Consider the following 14,038-nt stretch of genomic DNA (forward strand, 5'->3'; position numbering starts at 1 on the left):
GGAAACACACTACAAAATAGGAAAATATCTTTTATCAAATAAAAAGATAAAATCAAGAAAGAACTTTACAATATGGTTTAGGTATATGAGTACTCTACCTTTGGTATGCAGCCTCATGCATACTCCACTTCTTTGTTCGTGATGTCTTCTCCGCACGCTTTTTCTTCAGTCATTCTCTCATGAATCCACTCCACACTAATGAGATCTGGGAAACATGCAAGGTGTCTAAGCACTGGGGGTGCCCTCCTTCCTCGATCCATGTGCTTGCTTCCATGCTTCTCTCTCTTGCAAACCCCTTGCCTTTTCCATTGTCCACAAGTCCACCCACTTGGTCATAACCTTTGCATTGAGAATACAAAAGTTAATGACCACTTGGGATAGATTCATATTCATGTTCGATAGTTTTTCCTTTCCACTTGGAAAGTGTGAATTCATCCTTTCATCTTCCTTGTATGATCACATGCAAGGCATTGAAGGATCAACTTGTGCCAAATACTTTGTGATGTAAACAAATGTCTCTTGCACAATCCACCCTTTGTCCATACATGCCTCTCGTTGAGACCGTAGCCACACAAAATCTTTGAGAGTCTTTAAAAACCTCTCTAAGAAGAACATTCATCGTGCTCCACATATAGCGATCTCCTCCACCACGTGAACCAAGAGGTGGATTTGACTAAGAAGGACCAATTGAGGAAATGCATCCTCAATGGCACACACAGTTTCTGCTGCAAGTGTTTTCGGAAGATGGGATAGCATCTATTTCAATTTCCTTAGAGCTCACAAATCTTCAAGAAAACACACAAGGATACACTAAGTGCTAGTTGAGATTATTGTGTATTGTAACATAGAAAAAGTGTAGCTGAGTGGAGTCTTGTGGTGTACCTTACTAGCTCTCCATGTTTGAAAATAGCATCCCTGACTTTCTTGTCCCTACATATACACATACTCACTGGAAGAATGAACTACAATGTAAATTAGGGGAAGGGAAAGCAATAGAAAGTCATACACACAAACTATAGATAGAATAGGGAGAGGGATATTACCTGAAACATCATGTGCCAATCATGGGACTTCAACCCATGAAATTAAATGCTTCCACCCTTCTTCGCTTTTGTGAAATCTCCCTTTAGCAACCTCATGTATCCTGCTGATGTGAAACTAGATGCAATGGTACCCTTCACTTTGTTGAATTCTTGTTTGGCTAGCATCCATGGTGCTTTAGTAAGAACAATATTTCCATTGGGGGCACGAAGTGGAGTAGTAGAGGTGGGGAGACGTTTCAAGTCCCTCAAATCCTCCCTCGCACCCAATGAGTCCTTCTTGCCAATAATGTGGTCCCACAATGTTTGGGTTACATTCTTGAATATGTGCATGGGATCCAAGAGGTGTTGTATTTTTAAGTCCTTCCAATATGGAATACCTTGACATACCTTTTGGTGGAGGACAAGGATCCAGATTGTTGTTGTAGTGCTCTTCCCAAATGGTTGCCCAATTTGCCATCGTGAGCTTTAGAGGTGTCTTCCCATTTGTTGGAGCCTCGTGCTTGCTATGAACTTGGGGTAAGAAATGATGGTTGTTTGGATAGATAACCTTGCACAAGGCATCGGGCCTCTCTGTCACCAATGATAACCCGCAAGTAGGAGATGCATTGTGACCCAATGTGGACAACCCTTTATACATATCATATCATTAGAGAGAGAGAGAGAAAGAAAACCAAAGGGAGAGAGAATAGAGAGAGAAGGAGAAGGGAGATACCAAAAATGTCTTGCCAAGCCAAACGGCAGCAACCCCAATTTTTTTCAAAAAACCAATGAACAGCTAATGTAAAGCTACCAAGAATCAACTTTTTACCGAGTTTAAGCGGAAAGAAAGGAATATGCCATACCCCAAATTCTAAAGATCACCTATAATCAAAACCACGGAATTGTATTACGTAGAGCTTAGTGAAAACCGAAACCCAGTAGTGGGGTCAAAGCTTTTCCAAAAAAAAAACCATCAACCATATGCCATTTACATATCAACCAACAATCTTTAAACAAGTTTTGCTACGCTGAGTCAAAACCACACAATGTGCCATACCATCAGAATGATAGAGAAACACCATAATATTTATATTGCCCTAAAAAATAGGTTTGCAGTGAAACTCATGATAAGAAGCAAAGTAGCGAACCTGTGTTGTTGTGTTGCAAGCTCCATGTTTTGGTGCATCAAAGAATAGATACACAGTCCTTAACAATTTATGCAAGCAAAAACTCATACAAAGCTAAGTGAGGGGCAGAGTTGTGCCCTCACCTCTCAAATAGAAGAAGGAGGAAGGCCGCCATCACTGTGCAGCGTGTAGAGAGTAATGAGTGGAGCAATCCCCTCCTGGGGAACCAAGACTGCAAGGCCGCATGTGATGCAGTATGCCAAAGCAAAAAAAACACCATAGCGCCTTCACGTCCAGGTTTACAAAAGTCAGTATACTAGTTTTTTAGGTTTTTAGTATTACTTACAATTTGGGCCATATCCATGGTGGATACCCTATATAGTGAAACTAGGAAGCGTGTTTAGTAGAATCCAGGATGTCAATTATGTTATAGAATCTTATAGGTAAGTAATACTATGTGTGTGTGTAGCTATTTTACTTATAATAAATACAAACCAAGGAACAACACATTCAAAAGACGACTGGCTAAAGATGTCTAGGCAAAGTTTAGTACAAAAACAACTCAGCCTTTGATTCGTAACTATACAGCATAATAAGAATGAAGTATCATTCCAAATGATTTTTTACAAAGGTATCAGAACTCTCCCAGTTGAATCATCAAGTGTTTTCAAAGTCGGATTGTAGCAAGCTAAACCTTTTTAGGCCAAGATAAAATTCTCACCTGCATCCATATAGTCAAGACAACAGATATGTTAGACTTGGCTACGTATGGCAGGCTTCAAAGAATCTATCAGTTGTTATCCATGTCAAACTTAAAAATTATTAGACTAGCTATTGTAATGCATATTAAAGTCTCAAGGATTTTTTACCATCATATTCTTGCTAGAGTTACTCTATATGTTTTAACTCCTTTTTTATAATAACCATTTACTGTAATGTTGACTAATCCATATCATTGTATGTACTTATTTAACTTAAAAAGCTTGCACCATGCAATGCTAAGTTATGTAATTTTATCTTCAAAATATGCTCCAAGGTCGATCCCTTCAAAGCCAGAATCAACTAGGATTATCACTCAACCAAAATCTAGTCCAGATATTAAGAACCAAAAGTTGATGAGTCATCCCTTAGTCTGCAACATGTTATGCACATTCATCAGTACTACGCTATATTCCATAAATAATTCCCTTTCAAATTAGCCAGTCATAGAGCAGGCCACCTCAAACCATTCCTAGAAATAGCCATTGTATGAGAGTAGGATCAAGTCGAGAGAAATAACTAGCCATATCTAGAGACCAAGAAAAACCCGAAAAATGTGTTGTAGACCAGATCACTTAACTTGCCAGAACTAGCAGAAGACACCTGCTAATGAAGTATGGATACCCAGTCACAGTTAGCAAGTCAAGGCCACCAGGCCTCCCCCTGTTACAACACTATACCCATCTTGGTCAGGATCTTAGTTTATGAAAAATCATAAGTAGTAAAGCATAAGAAGCCAGAATAGGTATGTGTAAATATAAGGTTTTTATGGAAATACCACCACCAAGAACTCGATGTAGTGTATATATGAAAAAAAGGAGGCAAGATCTAAGCCAGACATCCAAGCAACAAGCTGAAGGATAGATTTATTGTAAGTCAAAGCAAACAGTCTCTTAGTAAAGTATCAAGACTAGAATATGTATAAGGTTTACATATATTTTATGATAGCATTATCACAAGATGTAGTGGGATATGTATGTAAAAAAACCATATCTAAGCCAGACATCCAAGCAATAGGAGAAAACCATCTCCCCCAAATCATAATACCATAACAAACTTAGGTAGTAAAGCACCAAAAACCAGATCATTATCCATATGTAAAGACTAGGAATAAAAGACCAGCAAATGAGTTGTAGACCAGATCTCTTGTCAATAGCAGAGAAAACCTTCTATTGAAGCACATATATAAATCAAATCATAGTGAGCATGATAATACCTTAAGACCCTTGAGACCCCTAGCAATGGAGAATATGGTTACCAAAAAAAACCCGATTTAGGCTAGCTATCAAGAACCCGAGGTTAATGAGTAATTTCCTAATCTACAATAGGCATGTTTACCCATCTGCACACACTAAGTACCATAAAAAATCTTCATCAATAGTAGTTGGATTAACTGCCTAGGGAAGTATTAGCCATAGCCAAAATTATTAGATAACTAGACTCCCTCATATCTCTAACATCATAATATGTTCAGGTATTAAAAGCATCAAAACCTGATTAGTAACCATATGTTGGTTAGAATCCTAGGTTATGCCAAATCTTTAGGTAGAAAAGCATAAAAGAAACTAGAATATGTATGTATACATACAGTTTTACATATATTTTAAGGTAGCATCACCTCAAAGAACCAAATGTAGTGAATATGGTTTTTTTGAAACAGGACTAGATCTAAGCCAGCAATCTAAGTACCAAGCTGAAGATCAATTTTTTTGCTTAGTCAATGCAAATAGCCTCCCCCATATCCAAATACCATACCATACTCAAGTAGTAAAGCACCAAAAGTCCAGATCAGTACTGACCGGATTAAAAACAAGGCCAAAAAATGTATAAGTTTACACATCTATTTTATGGCAGTATTCACCACCAAGAACTAACTATATGTATGAATAAGGTTAATAAAACTATATCTAAACTAGTTATCCAAACGAGATATCAAATATCCGTTAGCATGTCAAGGCCATATGCAAGCTAGACATCCAAGCAACCAGATGTAGGTTAGATTTTTTGTTTGGTCAAAGCAAATAGTTTCCCCTATATCACAATATCCTACCATACTCGGGTATTAAAAAACCAAATCTTGCTAAAAAATAGCCCAGAGAAGTATTAGCTAGAGCCAAAGATGTACTAGCCAAAGCCAGAGCCAGACCCAGCCATCTCCAATCATACCCAAATAAAGCCACTTTATGAGACTAAGATCTAACCTAGAGACCAAGACATAATTTGGTAGTAGAGCACCAAAAATTAGATCAGTATCCATAGATTTTAAGCCAAGCATCAAACCTAGAATATGCATGAATGTATAAGTTTACATTTTATGGCAGTACCCCCCCCCCCCCCCCCCCCCCCCCCCCCCCCCCCCCACCAGCAGCAGCAGCTAGCTGTAGTTGAAGAAAACAATTTTTTTGGACTAAGCGAGATATCCACGACCCAAAAAGAACTTAACCAGTAATTAGCAACAGGATGTAAGTAAGTCAAAGCAAACAAGCATCTCCTCCTCATTAGAGATATTAAGCCAGACAACTATAGATACTCATGGTTTAATCTGCAAAGTGTATGTATCATAACTAGTTTAGAACCTGCAATTTCTAAGCTCATCTTCCATCAGTAAATCAATTCTTATGGTTTTGTAAAAACTTGTAAGCCGAAATCCTTTCTCAACAAAATCCCAATGTAACTCACTGTTGGCTTATGAACCACCACATAACCTACCAGAATATTTAACTGAAGGAATATGAACCATCATATAACATTCCAGAATATCAACCTGTGTTCAGCACAGTCAAAACAATTTCCCCCATATCATCATAATATAACACATTTAGGTAGTAAAAAAAACCCATCAGTAACCATATGTCTGTCAAAATTGATGCCAGGAAAAAAAACTAGAGTGAGTATGTATGTAATCAGTACCAAGCACGAAGCAAAAAAACCCTTTCTTGATGTGAAAATATCAGTACCTAGGTTATCATACCATATTCCTTAGCTGAAAAAAATTCCAAATGTACAATTCTTTCAAAATTCTTAAGGTAGAAAAAACTGTTATAATCACCCAACAGAGCAAGGGATTATCTAAGCATTGAGATTTTGAGTACAAAATTATATGACCTGTGAGGATAAGTAATCCCTAGATTTTCTCCAAAGAGCCAAGGAAGACCAAGTCTAAGTGAAGGGAAGAGCCCCTCAACTATTATAGGGGTCAGAGAAGCATGACAATAGTCCTCGTCACAGCATGCCAAGTAAGGCCACACCCTACAAGAAATTCACAACATGCAATCCTCATCGAAATAGTGAGCAGGCCCTAAGGAGGAGGAGATTTTATGAAAAGGCAGAGCTACAAGCCTCGCCGCAGGCTGCCAATCATCATCAAAAGGGGAAGGGGATCGGGAGAAAAAAATGGGAAGGTGACCCATCACTTAACCAAGTTTATCAAGATAGCAATGCAAGCAAGTACTTAACCAAGTTTATCAAGACAGCAATGTAAGCAAGTACCAAAGGTCCAAACACAATTATCCTATGCGGTGACTTCAATCTTAAGGTGGACTCCCTTATGCTCAGAATAAGCCACTTGTAATCACAAGTATTCATGCAGTAGTAATCTCCTAGCCTTAGCAACTGCCAAAAAATGTGTGTTTAAGTTAGGTAAAGCATTAGTTGTATAAAAAGGTCAAGTAGCACTTCTAGTAGGTTGAGTTCATTTTGTGAGTGTAGCTAGAATTAGCTAACATGGTCAGATGCCATAAGGTGAAAAAAGTGCAAGGTAGAAAATAATTATTTATGGTGGCTAGCTCCTCTCAGCCACTATAATCTGCTGAGTTGTCATTATGGGAGGTGTATAGTAAAGCATAAGGTAAACTCCAATATGGAAACAACTTGAGTCTAAATTATATAGTTGGATGTCACAGTTTTTAGTCAAATAAAGTGATTTAAATCACAATCAGAACCCCTTTAGATGTTATCATGGTCAGTTGTTGTGACCAACTGTGTGTGTGTGTGTGCGCGCGCGTGCGCGTGTGCATGTGCGTGTGTGAGTGTGAGTGCGCATGTGTGTGTGTGTGTGTGTGTGTGTGTGTGTGTGTGTGTGTGTGTGTGTGTGTGTGTGTGTGTGTGTGTGTGTGTGTGTGTGTGTGTGTGTGTGTGTGTGTGTGTGTGTGTGTGTGTGTGTGTGTGTGTGTGTGTGTGTGTGTGTGTGTGTGAGAGAGAGAGAGAGAGAGAGAGAGTGAGAGAGTGAGAGTGAGAGAGAGACAGAGAGCGAGACAGAGAGAGAGAGAGAGAGCAACAGAGAGAGAGAGAGAGAGAACAGAGAGAGAGAGAGAGAGAGAGAGAGAGAGAGAGAGAGAGAGAGAGAGAGAGAGAGAGAGAGAGAGAGAGAGAGAGAGAGAGAGAGAGAGAGAGAGAGAGAGAGAGACGGCATGCAACAAAGCCAAAGATACCTTGTGTAGAAGTGCCTAAGCTCGTGCCCGCATTTTGCAATATCTTGAAATTACCCGTCTGTTGTGTTCTCATGTTTAAGTGAAGCATCCCTAAATTAGATTGACATGTGATGGAGAGTAAACACCATCTATTAATAGTATGTGTAGTTTAGCTTAAAAAATTAATGCTCTACCCATGCATGCCAACGCATTACCAGATGGGCATGTGTCTGTACCACATATGAGTGTATAAACGTTGTTCTTATAAGATTCCAACTCATTGAATGATATCAAAATGGCAAAGAATAAGGAAGATTAACAAAAATTCACAATCCCCCATTTATTCTTAAGAATGTCAAGCTCGAATGGACGTTGTCTTGCAGGTTATGATGCCTAGTCCATCTACTAGGTCTAACCAAAGATAAATATGGTTTTTTCCAAATGCAAAGGTTTCCCTTAGTATGTTTGCACCATCTCTAGAAAGGGGTGTGTAAATCAAATGGAAAATATTTACCAATTCTTTATGACACTATTGTGAAAAAAGCCACTCTTTCAACCGAAAGGACCAAGCTAAGAAGCAACACCCTTGACCAATAGGTCTGATCCGTGGTGATATTCTCTAAAAATAAACAATCAAAAAGTGTGAGAGATTGTACACATGTGTGTGTGTGTGTGTGTGTGTGTGTGTGTGTGTGTGTGTGTGTGTGTGTGTGTGTGTGTGTGTGTGTGTGTGTGTGTGTGTGTGTGTGTGTGTGTGTGTGTGTGTGTGTGTGTGTGAGAGAGAGAGAGAGAGAGAGAGCATATACAGCTTCTGGGCAAAGGGCTTCCCTATGGCAAGATATTTATTCCTATCCATGAACCTCTAATGTTCTTCTTTGTATTGATTTTAATAATACTCCTAATATGTATAATAGAACCACAGGCAATGCACATATGCTACTTGTGGAGAGATAGGCTTGGATCATCTCCGTGCTTCTGCACAAATGCTTGACTCATGGCATTGTCTTTATCCAAATGTTTTAGGTTTAATTTTCAACATACTGCTCATCACTCACATCGTGCAAGTGTGTGGAAAAAAAAACACACACACGCACACGCACGCACACACACACAGATGTAATTTTGATATAATTATAATTCAACTTCATGTCCTTATAATAATTTTAACATAATATTGCTAGAAAATTATTCTTGGTGTTAAAAGTTTTGAGTGTATAGTTTTCCTTGTGTGTGTGTGTGTGTGTGTGTGTGTGTGTGTGTGTGTGTGTGTGTGTGTGTGTGTGTGTGTGTGTGTGTGTGTGTGTGTGTGTGTGTGTGTGTGTGTGTGTGTGTGTGTGTGTGTGTGTGTGTGTGTGTGTGTGTGTGTGTGTGTGCGCGTAGCTGTTAAATTAAATAAATAACACACCAATTGAACAAGATGTTCAAAAAGACGACTGGCTAAAGATGTGAACGCAAAAATATGTACAGAAACAATTCAGTCTTTGAATCAAAACTGTACAATATAGTAAGAATGAAGTATCATTCCAAAGGAATTTGTACAAGGGTATCAAAAATTATCCCAATTGCATCATCAAGTGCTTCCAAAGTCGGGCTGCAGCAAGCTAAACCTCTTTAAGCCAAGATAGAATTATCACCTGCATCCATATAGTCAAGACAACAGACATGTTAGACTTGGCTACGTATGGCAGGCTTCAAAGAATCTATCAGTTGTTATCCATGTCGAACTTAAAAAGTTTTACTAGCTACAGTCCTGCACATTTAAAGTCTCGAGGATTTTTCATCCTTTATTTTTTGCTAGAGTTATTCATATATTTTGCTAGAGTCCCATTTTGGTAGCAGAACCAATAGTGCTACCAAGCTTTTAAACATCATATTTAACGAAGGTTATCAAAGTAGGATCCAATCAGAAACTAATCAAAAAACAGATTAGTAGATCCAAGTAGGATCCAGTATGCAATACTCAAACCAGCAACCATAAAGTAAGCTTGAGTAACTATCAACACTTTAAAATATCAAGAAACCCTTGTATCGGGAATCTACTTGTATCTGCTATATTTGAGCCCATTAGCAGAGGATCAGTTAGTATCAGAAAGAGAAGAAAAAAATCCTCATATACTGATGTGAACCAACCTGAACCAGAAAATGACATATAAAAAACCAGTGTACCCTATGCAGTGTTCCTTTAGATTAAGCCTGAGTAACTTGCAAGTATGACCAGTTACTGATGTGAACCAATCTGAACCAGAAAATGGCATTAAAAAACAGCACCATCACTAGGTATTTAGCCAGGATAAGTTAGATGCTATATTATAGCACACTAGAGAATTTAGAGTTAATGTATGAAGTCGGTATCAAGCAACAAGAAGAAGACCCCATTTGTAAGGGTCAGTTGAATCAGCCAAGCTCTGTTAAATGAAGAAAACCAGACCTTGCTATTATTCAATCATACCAAAGATTAATGTAGAGACTGTGTATAGCCAGCTAGATTAGACTAATTAAAAGCTCCCCCCCTTTTTTTTGAATGTAACATCACCAACTGCAGCTATCTCAGAATGGAAGTATAACCCTCTTTCTATTACTCAAAAAAAGCATGTATAACGAGCAACTTACCAGCTTTCAGCCTTAATATTCCCTCATCAACACCAAACATCATCCCATACTGATGTGAATATAATTGTACCTAGAAAATGCCAGCCAAAACTAGTGTACTATTTTGTAATTCCCTTACCAAACTGATGTCATTTTTATGCCAAGCAATCAAAGACCTAGAGTAAGTAATCAATGCTATGCATAAAGAAAGCCCCATCTGTACAGATCCTTCTGTGTATTGTAGGAGGCCATTTTTAAGCCAGAAATCTAAGTAGAATTGTAAGTCAGCACCAGAGCCAAATCTAGCTATTCCCAATCGTTCCCAAGAGAGTATGATTATGTTTAGAAAAAACCAGATTTATACCAAAAATTTGAGACCAAAAAACCAGCTGGTGGCCAATAACCAGCCAGTAAAGTTTACCAGTTAGTGGGAAAAGAATCTTTACAGATTCCTTCATTCAGTGAACAGGACAGGAAGCCAGCAAAAAATTAATCATATTCTTTCACTATGTCAAAGTAAAACAACATGTCATCCTTGGCACCACCACCAGAGTTTATACATAACCAACACCATCACCAGGTTTTTAGCAGAGGATCAGTTAGTAAAAGAAGCCCAAACCAATACCATCACCAGAGTTTATGCATAACCAGCACCATCACTAGATTTGATGTCATCTTTTATGCAGTCAGTACCAGTCAAGCATCCAAAAAAATGATCCTTTGCTAATGTGAAAAGACAAAAGAATCCCAAAAGACCAAAAAAGGTTAAAAAACTTGTTTTATATTCAGCTATCAGAGCATGAGATTATTGAAACCTGTGAGCAGTCACCATGCCAATCAATTTTCCAAGAAGCTAAGGAAGACCAAGCCTAAGTGAGGGGAAAAAACCCTCACCTTTTATAGTGGAGGAGGCAGGGATGCACTCCGACAGATACTCATTAGTGGTGGTGCCGCGACCACCTAGCATTTGATGAAAGTAAGAGGTAATCCGGTAGGATTCCATCCATGAGTGGGCGGTAGAGAAGCCAAGGCAGGCAATCTTTTGTTATGCGAGATAATCTGTGCGGGGTAGTGACTCAATATGACTGTCGCGACAGCATGAAGACGTCCTAAAGTAAAAAATAGTGATGTTAAAAGCCACCCCGGTTTTTGAGAAGCCAAAGAGTAGGTTTTTAGCTAAAAACTAAAACTGGTAGGAGGTAGATTAGGGGATGGTACCCATAGGGTAGCCAAAATAAGATGTTGGGAAGGTGTTAGCTTTATGGTAACTAGCTCTATCAACCAATGTGATCCAAATCAAGCATTTGTACAGCACAGGGTGCTACCTTATCAGGCAACAGCTCAATTTAATCTCTTGAGCTCAGACAGTGATTCAGAGTGTATCCTACAAACCCCCTCCATATGAGATCCTAGAGCAACCACAGCCCCAAGGCAGTAATTTAGCATGTAAAACATAAGGTAAAAATCCCTTACAGCCACAACTCAGAAAAAGATTCGAGTGTTTGGAGGTCATATTGTGGCCAGAAATGGCGATTTAGAACATTAACCGAGCCCCATAGATACTATCCAGGTCAGAAGTCGTGACCAAGTGTGTGTGTGTGTGTGTGTGTGTGTGTGTGTGTGTGTGTGTGTGTGTGTGTGTGTGTGTGTGTGTGTGTGTGTAGTTATGGTCAGCTGTTGTGACACAGTGTGTGTGTGTGTTTAATAATGATTATCTAACAATAGTTTGTTTTCACAAACTATTGAACCACACAATGGGACTAGAAACCAGACAAAGTGTATATAATAGTCAAGAACTATGTCTACATTAGATAAGAAGTATTCTTCAGAATTGACAGAGATAAGACTACCATTGACACATAGACTAGACTTTGACATATATAGTGTTATTTGTCACTATATTAAATTATCAAAGAAGCATATACAAGGGCTATCAATACATTATACAAATAACTAGAGAATGGGTGATCATCTGTAATTGTTGCAGTTGTCGCCGTAATCCCAAGGAGGAAACCTCTTACATGTCACCATCCAAGAAACACAAGCTCGTAAGAACAGGCATTACTTGGGAAGACAGGTGTCAACGACTACCTCCCCTTGTTATCTGTGTCAAAAGTTACAACAAAAACTAACAAAACATAAATCAAATATTATGTTTAGAAAATGAGCCATTTATTTACGATAATGTTTTTATCATTTATTTACAGAAACAATCGGACAACACCTCCTTTGTAAATTGGATCAATTCTCAAAAGTCCAATCTAATGCCATCTCATTTGAGACCCCCACTTGAGGATTAAGGCTCTTTTAACAATCTTTGGATAATTTTCAAAGTAAATTATAGCATCAAAAAGCACTTTTAAATTGTGAATTTGTGTACAATTTAACAGTTTAAAGACACTGAATAATCATCTCAAAAGTATGAGATCACAAGGTTAGTATGTTACGGCTATGCATATGATCCTGGTAGCCATGAACACCAGATAAAGTAGTGTCCAGCTAATAAATTTGGGTATGGTAGCCCTGAAATGAAGCTAATTATCCTCAAGTCAAATATGATGGGCATTATTCGTTGAAATACAAGATACCAGCTTTCATCCATTTATCAAATGGTTAATAGCCATATATACACAGTCTATGTACAAAAATTAATGTATAGAGATTTTGGAAACCATTTCTTAGTATTTGCTCATTATGTTAAAAGAAACCAGTCAATGCCCTCACTGTTGAGACCCTTACATGAGGTTGTAGGCAACCCAGGTAGTAGTGACAATCATTTTCAAAAAACCATATCCCAACTAGACTATGTCAATTTATGTAGACATTTTCCTCCAAGTCTCAAAGTGAGAAAACCAAGAATAAAAAAAATATTGGACGATATGGAAACCAGGTTATAAGTCATGTGTGTGAGAGAAAGAGAGTAATGCCATCCTTGTTATGATACTACTTGTTATCATATGTACGACCGCTATAATAAAGAAAATTGGGCAGTACGTAGATTGTATTTTCAAAAAAATCAGTCACTATCAGGTCTTCCAATATCCTTACCAGAGGCATAAGCATCTCAATATAATTGATTGAGCTCAAAAGATCAATAATACCTCAAGCTAGTAAGTGAAAGAACAAAATTAACCCAATCTATGTAAACTAGATCTAAGTGTCAAGTTGTAATACATGGGGGTATCCCAATGCAAGCTATATGTATGTAACAAGTTAAGAGCCCAATGTTACATGCGTACAAAAGAAATTGCCAGGTGTGATATAATGGTTAGGATGTATGTGTACATACTGAACAGATTTACCAATCGGAATGCTTATGAAAAAATGAACTCATAAGATCCAAGTTTATTGCAAAGGCATTATAATCAAGATCACTCTCAAAACATTCAAAACAATATTCTGAGTAGGTGCAAAAGCACCTACTCAGAATTTTGATTAGTCTCCGACAACAGTTGATCTCGTGACAAGGTATTGTCTTCTGTTGTTGCAAATACTTTCTTGGAGGTTTTGTGTATTCCTTGGATGATCAGATGACGACCACAGCCTTCAAATAGCAAGTGATAATTGATTAAGCAGACCATGTTACTTGTGTATGTATGTGTAGCTGTTTAAATCTTAACTAATAAGAAATAATTGAATTTTTACATTCAAAAGGCAGTTGGCCAAGGAACAATGAACTGATATGTACAAAAATAACTCAATATCAGATTTATTTAAGTACAATGATTGTAGGAAAGAGATCCTCTTTCAGTAAGGTTGGTAGTAAAAGAACTTCCCCGTTCCTCATTGGGTATTTCATCACAGTAATGTTGCTTGACAAAGAAAAGAAAACCCTCCAAGATAAGATAGAGTCCTTACATGCATCCATATAAACAAGACAACCATTCAGTTAGCCTTGGATGTGTTTTACAGGTATCAATGGACCATATCAATTGTTATCCATGTCCATCTTACAGAATTTAATTACTTTAGACAAGCTAGGTTATTAGATTTTGTATGTTTTAGCAGTCTTTACATATTCCTTCCAAAATCAGTGGTACAATCTACCTTCTAATCTGAGTGGTGAAGTCCACCAAGAACCAAGAGTTTTCTTTAGAAAATTTTAAAGAATAGTGAGGTTTACTTGTTAGGC

This window comes from Adiantum capillus-veneris, chromosome 2 (genome assembly GCF_014529385.1).
Source record: "Adiantum capillus-veneris isolate H3 chromosome 2, ASM1452938v2, whole genome shotgun sequence".
Taxonomy (NCBI): Eukaryota; Viridiplantae; Streptophyta; class Polypodiopsida; order Polypodiales; family Pteridaceae; genus Adiantum; species Adiantum capillus-veneris.